Source organism: Protopterus annectens, chromosome 1.part1 (genome assembly GCF_019279795.1).
Source record: "Protopterus annectens isolate FY-2018-M chromosome 1.part1, PAN1.0, whole genome shotgun sequence".
NCBI classification, from domain to species: domain Eukaryota; kingdom Metazoa; phylum Chordata; order Ceratodontiformes; family Protopteridae; genus Protopterus; species Protopterus annectens.
The window spans coordinates 1,207,793,648-1,207,806,572 of record NC_056726.1 but is presented as its reverse complement, the minus strand read 5'-3'; the positions used below and the strand labels follow the sequence as shown (position 1 = coordinate 1,207,806,572).

General features: G+C 46.9%; 1 protein-coding gene across 4 annotated transcripts in view; it reads right to left on the bottom strand.

Annotated features, from left to right (window-relative positions):
- Window positions 1–12,925, bottom strand: part of LOC122809252 (myosin-10-like) — a 3,714,157-nt gene that overhangs the window by 55,982 nt on the left and 3,645,250 nt on the right. The gene's annotated exons all lie outside the window — the stretch shown is intronic.

Sequence of the window (12,925 nt, the reverse complement as noted above, 5' to 3'; positions counted from 1 at the left end):
ACAATTGTTATATGTTCCAGGGCTGTCTTTACTGTCACAGTTACACAATCTATAGTATTGATGTTTTCTTTGAAAATTTAATAATCACAGGTCTCATAAAAAGAAGTTATGTCTTACCATAACGTTCCATCTGTATTTTTGCTCCTCGTACAGTCATTACGTATGGGTATCAGTTCCGACCTCGGAACTGAGCCGGCCATCTTCCAAGCTCACATCAGCTACAAACTCTCAAGCTAAACTCTTACCCAGAATTCCACTCTCCCTGTTACCTCAGATTGAGTTTGCATGTCAAAAGAAGGTAGACGCTACCTCTGGTCAAATGACCTAAAAGAACTGGATGGTAAGATCCACTAGAAGCCACAAGAGGGGGAAGGAGGGAGGGTTGTAATGACTGAACGAGGATCAACAATACAGATGGAACGTTATGGTAAGACATAACTTCTTTATCTGATATTGTTAATCCTTGTTCATTCCTTACATATGGAACAGAGTTCCCAGCTACCTCTATTCCTGGGAGGCTCTCATGGAAGGACATTCCTGAGCACCATAGAACCAAAAGATGCTCTTCCCCTGGAGGCCAAATCCAATTTGTAATGATTGATGAAGGTATGAGGTGTAGCCCAAGTTGCAGCTGCACAGATGTCAGATGTCATGTAAAGAAGCTCTGGCATGGAAGGCAGCAGAAGTTGCCATCGACCTTGTCGAATGAGCCTTTATGGCAGCAGGCAATGGAATATTATGTTGTGTATAAATGAAGGTCACAAGGTCTTTCAACCATCTAGCTAATGTGACCTTAGCAACAGCACATCCTAATCTAGGTCCAGAACAGGCCAAAAAAAGAAGTTATGTACTTATCATAACATTCCATGTGAAGTGTTCATCTCGCCTTTGTTCTTACACACGGGTTCGGAGCCGATCCTCGGCTCCGAGTCGGCTGCATCCCAAAGCTCTGCATCTTAGAGAAGCCCGAGACCAGACTATATCCCATGATCCTCCCTGCTATCCCTCAGATCTAGTTTGCAAGAAACCAGACCGTCCGCCATCAACTGTTCCAAGACATTCACGCTCACATGTCTAACAATGAACACCATAGAACTATAACACATAATGTCATATGGGTGGTGTACCACATCCTATGGAGGACACGGATCAATTAACCCGGAAGAAGAAAAGGATCCCGACCAGACTCTAGTCTTACCATTCTTCCATAACGTGGTGGGGGGAGGAGGGAGGGGATGTAAGAACAAAGGCGAGATGAACACTTCACATGGAACGTTATGGTACGTACATAACTTCTTTATGTGAAAGTGTTCAATCTCGCCGTTTGTTCTTACACACGGGTAGCGTCCCTAGCTCCGTTACCCTGGGTAACTCATGGAAGAACGTTCCTGAGCACAGTGGAACCGAAGGATGTCCTGTCCTTAGAGGCCCTGTCCACCTTGTAATGAGTGACAAAGGTATGAGGTGTTGCCCACGTTGCTGCTGCACAAATCGTATCCAATGGTAAGCGAGCTGCATGAGCTAAGGAAGTAGAAACTGCCCTAGTAGAATGAGCCTTAGGCTTGAAAGGCAGTGGCTGATTTGAAACAGAATACACAAAGTCTATACAATCGGAAAGCCATTTAGACAAGGTACATTTCGTGACTGCCATGCCCTTCCTGTTGTCTGCAAATGAAATGAACAGCTGATCTGATTTCCTGTGATATTTAGTCCTGTCTAGGTAAAATCTCAGTTGCCTATGTACATCCAATTTGTGCAGCATATATTCCAATTTGTTAGAATGGTTCTTGAAAAACGTAGGAAGTTCTATGGATTGGTTAATATTTAACACAGAACACACCTTGGGGAGGAATGACGGGTTTGTGCACAAGGAAACTCTGTCCGGGTGGAAAATCAAGTACGGTGGCCTGACTGATAATGCTTGCAGCTCTGAGATACTTCGAGCTGAAGTGACAGCAATAAGAAATAGTGTCTTCCACGACAAGAACTTTAGGAGACAGGATGAAGCTGGTTCGAAGGGTGGTAACATCAGTTGTGACAACAAGTTCAAATTCCATGGGAAAATTGGCTCCCGGATGGGTGGATGAAGGTGGAAAGTTCCCTTCATAAAAGCCTTACAAAGCCTGTGAGACATAATAGAAGAGCCTCCTTCACCAACATGGAAGTTAGATATGGCCGCCAGCTGTACTCTTATAGTGGAAGTAGAGGCCCCCTTGTGAAAGAGTAAGAATAAAAATTCTAAAACCTTGTGTAGCGGGGCTACCAAGGGATCTATATGTTGATCTGACGCCCAACATACAAAACGTTTCCATTTGCTCCTGTAAAGCTTTCTGGTGGAGGCTTTATGAGAGGCAACCAGAATGTGTTGTACTGCAGGAGAGAAAAGATCCGACCTGGCCAAACAGGGAAGCGGAGCAGCCAAGCTGTCAGTTTGAGGGATTGAAGGGATGGGTGAGGAACTCCCGACGAATGAGTCAATAGATCTGGCACTGGGTCCAGAATCCAAGGTTCCTCCATCTGATGGGCTCGAAGAAAGGAGAACCATAGCTGCCAAGGCCAGAATGGCACTATGAGGATTATCGTCCTTTCCAGATTCCTGGCTTTCTGTAGAAATTTGGGTATCAACGGGGCAGGAGGAAATGCATATAAGAGACCCGGGGGCCAATCGTACACCAGTGCGTCCCTGGGGACACCCCCCAGAGGGGGAAGCAGGGCAAAGTAGCTTCTGCATTTGGCATTCAACGGGGATGCAAATAGATCGCATCAAGGCTGGCCCCATCTGCGGAAAATCTTTTCCGCCACTTGCGGTTTGAGGGACCACTCGTGAGGTAACAGGATGGCTCTGCTCAACCTGTCCGCAATGACGTTGGATGACCCCGGGATGTGTGTTGCCACTAGAAAGCGACCCGTGGACTCCGCCCATCGCCAAATTCTCAGGGCCTCTCTGCATAATGGGTAAGACCTGGTTCCCCTTGTTTGTTTATGTACCAGACCACAGACATGTTGTCCGTCTGAACTGCTATTGTTCCCAGAGGTAAGAATGCGTGGAAGTGTTGCAACGCTAGAAACACCGCTCTCAACTCCAGAACATTGATGTGCAGGTTGTACTCCAGACTGGACCATTCCCCTTGGACTGTTCTTCCCTGAAAAAGCCCCCCCCACCCTATCAGAGAAGCGTCCGTGGTTATTGTGGCTCTAGGGTTGGGTAGGACAAATGGGCGACCCATTGTGAGATCCTGACTGTCCAGCCACCATAGAAGATCCAGTTTGCAAGAGTCTGTTATCAATATTTTGTGTGATAAGGGTAGTTACTGGAACGACCATTGCGTGAACAGCAGCCATTGGAGGACCCTCATGTGCATTCTGCCCATAGGAACTGCAATTAGAGAAGCCGCCATCATGCCTAGAACCTTTAACACTAGCGTGGCCGGGGCTTTTCTGTTCTGAAGAAGAAGCGCAACCTGTTCTCTGAGGGCTGAGGCTCTTACTAGAGGAAGCTTTATCAGAGTTAACCTTGATCCAAATCTGCCCCGATAAATGAGATATGTTGTGAGGGCGATAAGGCAGATTTTTCGAAATTGATTGAGATCCCTAAATGGGAACAAAGGTCGACTGTGTAGTCCCTGGCCTGTACAAGGCGATGCTTGGTGGTGGCGGTAAGGAGCCAGTCGTCTAGATACTGAAACACTCGGAATCCTTGCCGTCTCAAGTGAGATGCCACTACTGCCATGCATTTGGTTAACACCCTGGGGGCTGAGGTGAGACCAAAGGGCAGCGCTCGAAACTGAAAATGACTGGCTCCCAGCCGGAAGCGCAGGTAAACTCTGGACGGCCTGGCCATTTTGATATGGTAGTATGCGTCCTCGAGATCTATAGAGCACATCCAATCGTCCTTCTGTAAGAAGGGAAGGATCGACTGTAGCGTGAACATCCGGAACTTTTCCTTCCTCACAAAGGTGTTGAGTTGGCTGAGATCCAAGATTGGTCTCCAGTCCCCTGTCTTTTTTGGAACTAAAAAGAACCTTGAGTAAATTCCAGATCCTCTTTGGTCCGCCGGGACTGGCTGGATGACTCTTTTTTTGAGCAGCTTTGTAATTTCTATGGCTGCTGGATCTCGCAGATGGGGTGGCACATCTGGAAATCTCTTTTGTTGGGGTGGGGTAGACGTAAAGGGAATTGTGTATCCTCTGGTATCTATGCTTTTTACCCAAGTATCTGAGGTAAGATTTAACCAGGTCTGTGGGTATAAAGCCAAGCGACCCCCGACTGCCTCCAGAGCAGGACAGTCGGGCCTCCATTCAGGAGTGCTGGAAGGGCTTCCCAGGGAGGGTATCCCTGTCGTCCTGATTTTGCGGACCCCCTCTGCCACGGGGCAGCGTCTTCCATTTCTCCCCCCCCTCTGCCTCTGGAGGGGGCATCAGCCTGTGTGGCTTGGAAAGATCCCCGAGTCTTACGGAACCACATTTTTCCGCCCCTTTGCCCTTTGGGGTACGGTCTAGTTGGAGCGGAAAACGGACCCCAACAGCAGACAGGGTCTTCCCTTCTTGCTCACACCGAGTTAGAGTCTCCTTTACTTTGGGCACAAAGAGAGTAGCACCATCAAAGGGGGCATTAGTAAAGGAAGACTTGAAAGCTTCCGCAAAGGAGCACAGCCGCATCCAGGATTGCCTACGGAGAGCAATCGCTGAAGTTGCAGCTCTACTCGATCCTTCGGCCGCATACGAGATGAGCCTCATGGATGAGTTTGCTATTGAAGTAAGGGTGTTAAGTTGTGCTGTCACCTTATCCGAGACAGCAGCATCTGTGTTACCCTGGAGGGTATCTCCCATTTCCTTAATGAGATCCCTCTGAAGTCGTGTAAAATGTGTCAAGTAGTTTAGCGAACACATGGAAAAAGTACAGTTTTGTACCTACCATAAATGTAGATGTTCGAGGATTCCCTTGCTGCAGTCCTGACTATTGGGTATAGTCCGCGTCCCAGTCGGCCCGAATACCAGAGTATAAGGCTGACGTCGGTCATGGCGCCTTAGACTGACGTCAGTACGTCAGGGTACTAATGCGCATGACCGACGTCATTTCCTCAGTCTTTTCTTGCCCCAGATGTCAGAAGACCCAAAAAGACAAGTCCCAAAAACAACCTGCACCAAAAAACATGTACAATATATACAACAATATACACAAAAAATATAAGCATGTAAACTCACCTACACAACCACCCCGAAACACAGAGGGGAAGGAGGGAGGGTAAATTGGACTGCAGCAAGGGAATCCTCGAACATCTACATTTATGGTAGCTACAAAACTGTACTATGTTCTTCGCCTTCCCTTGCTGCAGTCCTGACTATTGGGTAGAATCCCAAAGCAGAGGTAAGGGAGGCTGGCAAATTATAAAGTAGCAGGAGCTGACAACATGCCTTGTAAAACAGCTGTGGCAAAACCAGCCCTAGTCTTAGAGTATATAGGCAGGTGATAATGCCTAGAGAAAGTATGCACTGAACTCCAAGTAGCTGCTTCCAGAATATCCTTAGTTGCCACCCCCCTTAGAAATGCTGTTGAAGTGGCAGTAGCCCTAGTGGAATGAGGCCTAATCCCAGCTGGAATCTCTTTGCCATGATGGGAATAACAAAATGCAATGCAAAAGCCAATCCACCTAGAAATAGTTTGTTTTGACACAGGCTTGCCCTGTGAACTCAAAGCAAAAGAAACAAGTAACTGCTGAGACTGCCTAAAAGTCTTAGTCCTGCTCAAATAATAACGCAATTGCCTGTGTACATCTAAAGTGTGCAAAATCTTTTCCCCTTTATTTTGAGGATCTGCAAAAACGTAGGCAAATGAATAGTTTGGTTTAAAGCCACACTAGAAACCACCTTAGGCATAAAGGAAGGATTAGTACGTAATGATACCCTGTCCTTATGGAAAATCAAAAGGGCTCTACTGCCATAAGGGCCTGCAACTCAGACACCCTTCTTGCAGAAGTAATAGCCAACAGAAAAGCAGTCTTCCATGACAAATATTTCAATTCAGCAGTAGCTGCAGGCTCAAAAGGTTGTAGAGTAAGTTTTTCCAACACAAAATTGAGATCCCAAGCAGGAGTAGGAGCTCTACGTGGGGTCTTATATTCTTTGCCCCTCTAAGAAACTGCTTGAACAAAGGATGCGAAAACAAAGGTGGGTCACAATCATAGTGAGCTGAAATTGCTGCAGCATGAATCTTTATGGAAGAGAAGGACAAACCTTTGTCCAATAATTCAGTAAGATATTGAAGAGCCACACTCAAATTAGGCTCTGAAATCTCCAAATTCTTTGCTGTACTCCAAAATAAAAATCTCTTCCATTTTTCTGCGTACACTCTCCTAGTACTAGGCCTTCTAGCTTCCATAATCACATTTAAAACTTGTTGAGGAAGCTGAGACCTGCTGTGCTTCAACACAGAATATGCCAAGCTGTGAGATGAAGAGATTGAAGCTTGACATTGAGCAGATGACCGTCCTTCTGAGATAACAGATGAGGAATCAGAGGTAAAGGCCATGGAGGCTTCTTTACAAGACTCCGTAGAAGTGGGTACCAGTGTTGCCGAGGCCAATCTGGAGCTATCAAAATCATCCTTGGCCTGTCTTGTCTGACCTTTAATAATACCTTTGGAAGAAGAGGCAGAGGTGGAAAGGCATAGACATGAAGGTTTTTCCAACTGAAAGACAGAGCATCCACTTTCCAAGCTGTGTGATGAAACCCCTTTGTGCAATACTTTGGCAGCTGGTGGTTTAGTGGAGAAGCGAACAGATCTATGTCTGGAGTTCCCCATGACACTGTCAATTTCTGAAATACATGAAGATCCAGTTTCCACTCGTGGGGATCCATGATTTGTCTGCTTAATACATCTGCTAGGCAGTTCTGTGCTCCTGGCAGAAACCTTGCCTGAAGAGTTAGTTGCAGGCTCAACGCAGTCTCCCATAAAATCATTGCTTGCCTGCATAGAGGATAAGAATGTGTTCCCCCTTGCTTGTTGATGTACCACATGACAGTTGTGTTGTCTGTTAGAATCAACACCTGCCCTGGAAGAAGTAACTCCTTGAAAGCCATCAATGCAAACTGGACTGCTAACATCTCCTTCATGTTGATATGTAGATGCTGTAGTCTGGCAGGCCACTTGTCTTGTATCCACTTTCCATTTAGATGAGCTCCCCAAGCAGTGTCCGAGGCATCTGTCGTTAAAATCTGACTCGCCTCTGGCCGGGTCACAGAGAGTCCCTTGTTTAGGTGACATTCCTGAGCCCACCACAAGAATTACTTTTGAAGGCAAGGTATTATGTGAATGACAGTGTCGAAATCTTGGCAGTGCTGTGTCCATACATTTTGAGATACCATTGCAGCTTCCTCATATGCAGTTTGGCATTGGGAAGCACCAGAATACAAGATGCCATGAACCCTAATGCTTGAAGGACTGTCCTTGCAGTCAGCACGGACTGATGAGATAGTTGATGGAAGTAAAGTGACAGACTCTTTTGTTTGTCCGGGGTTAAAAAGGCCATCTGGGCTGCTGTATTCAGTCTCACACCCAGAAAGCACATGTCTTGAGAGGGTACTAGACTGGACTTTATTTCGTTCACAGAATACCCTAGGCATCTTAGCACTGCTATGACATATTCCAGATGCTGTAGAAGGTCTTCCTTTTCTTGAGCCAGAATCAGGCAGTCGTCCAAGTAAGGATAGATTTGAATGCCTTGAAGCCTGAAGTAAGCTATCACTGGAGCCAGAACCTTTGTGAATACTCTGGGCAGTAGATAAGCCAAAGGGCAATGCAGAGAACTGATAATGAAAATCTCCAGTTCGAAACCGCAGATACTTTCTGCAACTTATCCTTATAGGCACATGAAGGTAAGCTTCCTTGAGATCCAAAGTTACCATCCAGTGATCCTTGCCCAGCAGAGGTAACAGTTGTTGTAACGTCAACATCTTGAACTTGGGAATGTCCAGATAAGTGTTGAGGATAGATAAATCCAGAATTGGTCTCCACGTGTTCCCCTTCTTTGGTACTAGGAACAGGCGAGAATAAAATCCGAAGCCCCTTTCTGACACAGGGACTGGCTGAATGGCCCCTATCTGGAGTAACTGAGAAACTTGCTTGTGAGCCTCTTTTCTTTGTGGAGGAGGAACATCTGGCATGCCTTTGAAAGGGGCATTGTGTGGAAATAAAATCTGTAACCGTGATGAATGATATCCAGCACCCATCTGTCTTGAGTGATTAAATCCCAATTTTCTTTGAAAAGAGACAATCTTCCTCCCAAAGGAGCTGCCAGACGAGAATCCACTGGCAGCTGAAAAGGCAGGTCATTGGTTCTGCTTACGAAAGGACTGACCCCTGCCCTCACCAGAAGTCTGAGCAGGTGAACTGTCTGATCTAGGCCTAAACGAACCTGGAGCCCTGCCCCTACCACGTCTAGACCTACCCCTAGACTGGGAACCATAAGCAGGATATGTCCACCCCTTAGCAGGCCAATTTCTACTAAACTTGAGGCTGCACCTGCAAAAATCTTTAACAGTCTGCATAGACTTAGCTTTGTCCTCCATTTTCTTTAAAACTGCTTCCACAGGCGGTCCAAACAACACATCAGACTGTAAAGGAGCATCCAAAATCCTGGTCTTAACATGCTCAGCTAAATTCTGATCCTTCAACCAGGCATGTCTGCAAAGAACAGAACTAGTAGCAGCCACCCTCGAGGAGGCCTGAACAGCATCAAAACCACACTGCAAAGAATGCTTACCCACTTGTTCAGACACATGAACCAAATCCAGCAATTCTTTACACTCAATACCTTCCGCCAAAGCATCCACCTTAGATTTTAATTGTGAAAGGAGATAATTCTGATATTTCAGCATATGAAACTGACAATTCAACGCCCTCATGGCTAGAGTGGAAGAAGTATATACTTTCTTACCCCACCTATCCAAAGCCCTTGCCTCTTTATCAGAGGGTACAGGATTTTTAACCACAGAAGCTTTAACACCTTTAGGCCCCTGAGAAACAGTTTCTGGGTCCGCCCTAGGACTCTTAAACAAATACTTATGAGCTTCGGGCACCCTATAATACCTATCAGGCTTAACAGGAGCAGGAGGCAAGGAATCAGGGTTCAGGGAAGCCTCTGCAAAACATCCTCCACCACATTCAACACAGGAGGAATAGCTAAGGGCCTATGCTGGGGTAAAACAAGAATTCCCTAAGCCTTTTCCTGGAATCAGAGTAATCCTGGCCTTCCCATTTAAAGTGCTCCCTCATGGAGTGAAGAGTCTCTGAAAATGAAAAATCCTCAGGAGGAGAAGCTGTAGGAGTGGAATCATCCACATCAGAATCAGAATAAGTAGGAAACTCTTGCAAGTCTTCCACAGAAGACTCTGAAGCCTGTGAACACTGTTCAAAACTATCAAACTCCTGTTCCACCCTAGGCCTCTTATCAGGCGGGGCATAGAACCTCTAATCAGAGTAATCAAATCTTCTGCCATTTTAAGCATAAGTTTCTTAGGCACAGAGCCGAAATGCTAGGAGAAGCCCCACAGAAGCTGAACTTGGCCTACCTCTAAAAGAAGCTTTGGCAACAGAAGGAGAGGCCCTAACTACCTTGGGAAGAGAGGGAAGAACAGTTACCTGAGAAGCCCCTCAGCCTGGCCTACCTCCTGAGAGGGCACATCCTGTAACAGTAAAGTATCTGCCTGAGACTCCATAGAGACTCCTGGCAAAACCTCTGGCTCCCTGAGCCTTCTAAAGAACCGGCGTCCGGGACTGCCGGTTCCTCACCTCTAGGCTTCACTGTTTTGTCCCTGCGCTTCTTGGATGAAGCGGCGGAGCATCCGGCGGCATATTATAATTGCAACGCTTCCCAAACACTAACCTAGCACAATCAAGCCTCCTCTTAATAGTGCGCTTGTTAAATCTAGCACAAGAGCGGCAACCAACAACGTCGTGCTCAGGCCCTAAACAAGGTATACACAATGTATGATAATCCCTATGCGGTATCTGCTTCCCACAAGAAATACAGTTATTCACTTTTTCTGACATCCGGTTAAATACTGAGGCAAGAAAAAACCAAAATGTTCCTTATCGGGTTACTTAGCCAACTCTGTTTCGGTCTGAAACTCCGGTTTCGGAAAATCTCAGAACGCCAACCTGCACTCGCAAAATTGCTTCTGCATCGGACCATGCGGCAAAAAAGACTGGGGAAATGACGTCGGTCATGCGCATTAGTACCCTGACGTACTGACGTCAGTCTAAGGCGCCATGACCGACGTCAGCCTTATACTCTGGTATTCGGGCCGACTGGGACGCGGACTATACCCAATAGTCAGGACTGCAGCAAGGGAAGACGAAGAACATCGTCGCTGAACTGAAAACACGCTTCCCATATATGTCCATAGTCCCAGAATCCTTATTAGGAGGATGAACAGAAGAAGATGACTCAGACATTTCCTTTTTCGTGGCTGCCGCTACCACCATAGCATCGACCGGAACTCCCTTAGTAAGATAAGCCTTATCTTGGGGGGCAGTGACAAACTTGTTCGGCCTACGAGGTACCTGTTCCACTGTGTCTGGTGCTTCCCACGCCCTTCAAGCAATTAAGTCCATCAATTCATCGAAGGGCAGAGTCACCCAGGAGGTAGAAGGTTGAGCCCCAAAAGCCTTCAGCAACACCGACTTGTCCTCAGTGGGGGCAAGGGACTGCCAATCACCCCTCTGTCTCAAGATCTCCAGGATGTCTGCAAATGATACATCCTCAAAGGGGGATCGTGGGGACCCCTCTGTCTCATCCAAATCGGTGTCAGACATTAGAGATTCCTGTGGGGAATCAATGTGCCTCCTCTTGCACAATCTTTTCCTCGGAGCTTCATCAGAGGGGGCTTCTGGTGAAGCCTCCGAGGAACAGGGAATACCCTATGGGGCTGACTGAGGCAATGGGACTCTACGCTTGGAGTGGATCGCGGGAGCAGAAGCAGAAAGCAGCCCTTTGGGGGAAGGAGAAGACGCCTCCGATGAAGTAGTTGTCTGTTCAGACAATACCTTCCTCATAAGATTGAAAGCCCCCGAGCCCCGGGCCGAGGACTCCTCCGGTTCCGAAGAACGCAGAAGCCTCCTCGACACCGGAACCGTGGGCTCCGACCCCGAGGACGGAGCCGAACCTATCTGCGACGAGGCCCCGAGAGGGAGAGTCGGAACCGAAAATTCGGTACGACTCTCGGTCCCGGAACCAAGGAGAGATTGTCGGCTCCTCAACTCCCTGACGGGCTCCGAAGGAGTCGAGGTCAATGGTGCCAAGCGCACAATGGACGGTTTCGGCGCCGAGGGCTCCACTATCATCGATTCATCTTCTCCCGGCTCCGAAGACTGAATGAGTCTCGAAGGAGGATCTGTTGGAGACACAGGGAGGCCTTCCAGTTTCGACACCAATTGGGACGAAACCGCAATCAGCTTGGACAGAGCTGTGTTTTCCATTAGATTCTGTACAACACGATCCACGTCGGTATCAGATAATGGTCTGGAAGATCGGGTCGAAGGGGCCGAAGACGGCACCGATCGAAGAATCGATGGTGGAGGTAGCTCCGACACCGGTTCCAAGACCTGGGGCTCAATCAAAGGTAAACGTTCAATGCTCGGCCCCGAGGTCTGTGGAACCGGTGAACGAATCCTGGAAGAAGGGCTCGGAGCCAATGACATGGGCTCCAACACCTTCGACGTCTTCGACCCCTTCAAAGACTTAGAAGCCTAGTCGGCCTTCTCCAAGGCCTCCTGGAAGTCAGGCTTAAGTAAGCCCCTGTCAATCAGCTTCCTGCGCCTCTCTGTCATGACCCTCCCACTAAAGGAATGACAGATGGAGCAGTCCTCCTGCAAGTGGAGAGGGCCAAGGCAGTAGACGCAGGAAGTGTGATTGTCATTGATGGACATTTTTTGTCCACATTGACATCTTTTAAATCCGGATTTGACTTCCTCTGACTTGGTAAACACAAATCCAAGTCAACAATCTTATAATAGTCACTATAACAATATTATAGAAAAAGAATTGAAAAGTTATCTATCTATCTAAAAGGGTTAATAAAAGGTGAAATATTAACAGTAACACTAAATACAACACACTATACCAACTAACTACTAGTAGAAAGAACACTGTCAGAGCCCTGACAGGAACAAGTAGGCCGCAGCCCAATATATATATAAAAATCTATATATATTTCACAGGGAATAACTTTCAAAACACACACACACTATATACTACACTATCTGAAAGGATAAAGATAAATTTAGACAAGAAAAACTCTTATCTGAACGATAAATATAAATTCTCTCTCTGGCCCGAGCTCTCCTCGACCGATCTGTTGCAGCGGCAAACTAGATCTGAGGGATAGCAGGGAGAATCATGGGATATAGTCTGGTCTCGAGCTTCTCTAAGATGCAGAGCTTTGTGATGCGGCCGACTCGGAGCCGAGGACCGGCTCCGAACCCATGTGTAAGAACAAACGGCGAGATTGAACACTTTCACATTAACTGGTCTGATTTACGAGAGGCCTTAGTCCTGTTCAAGTAGAAGTGAATTTGCCTGTGAATATCTAGGGTATGTAGGCAATACTCTCCTTTGTTTGAATGATTGGGGAAGAAAACTGGCAATTCAATGGTTTGATTAATGGACGTTTCAGAGAACACTTTTGGCAGAAAATGAAGGATAAGTTCTCAAAGACACTCTATCTCTGAAAAATCAAGTATGGACTCTTGATGCATAAGTCTTGAAGCTCAGAGATACGTCTGGCAGAAGTAATGGCGACCAAAAACAAGGTTTTCCATGACAAATATTTGTGGTCGCAAGAAGGAGCTTGTTCGAAAGGTGGCATTGTCAGAGCTTGTAGAACTAATGACAGGTCCCATGGTTGAATAGGTTCTCTAAAAGGGG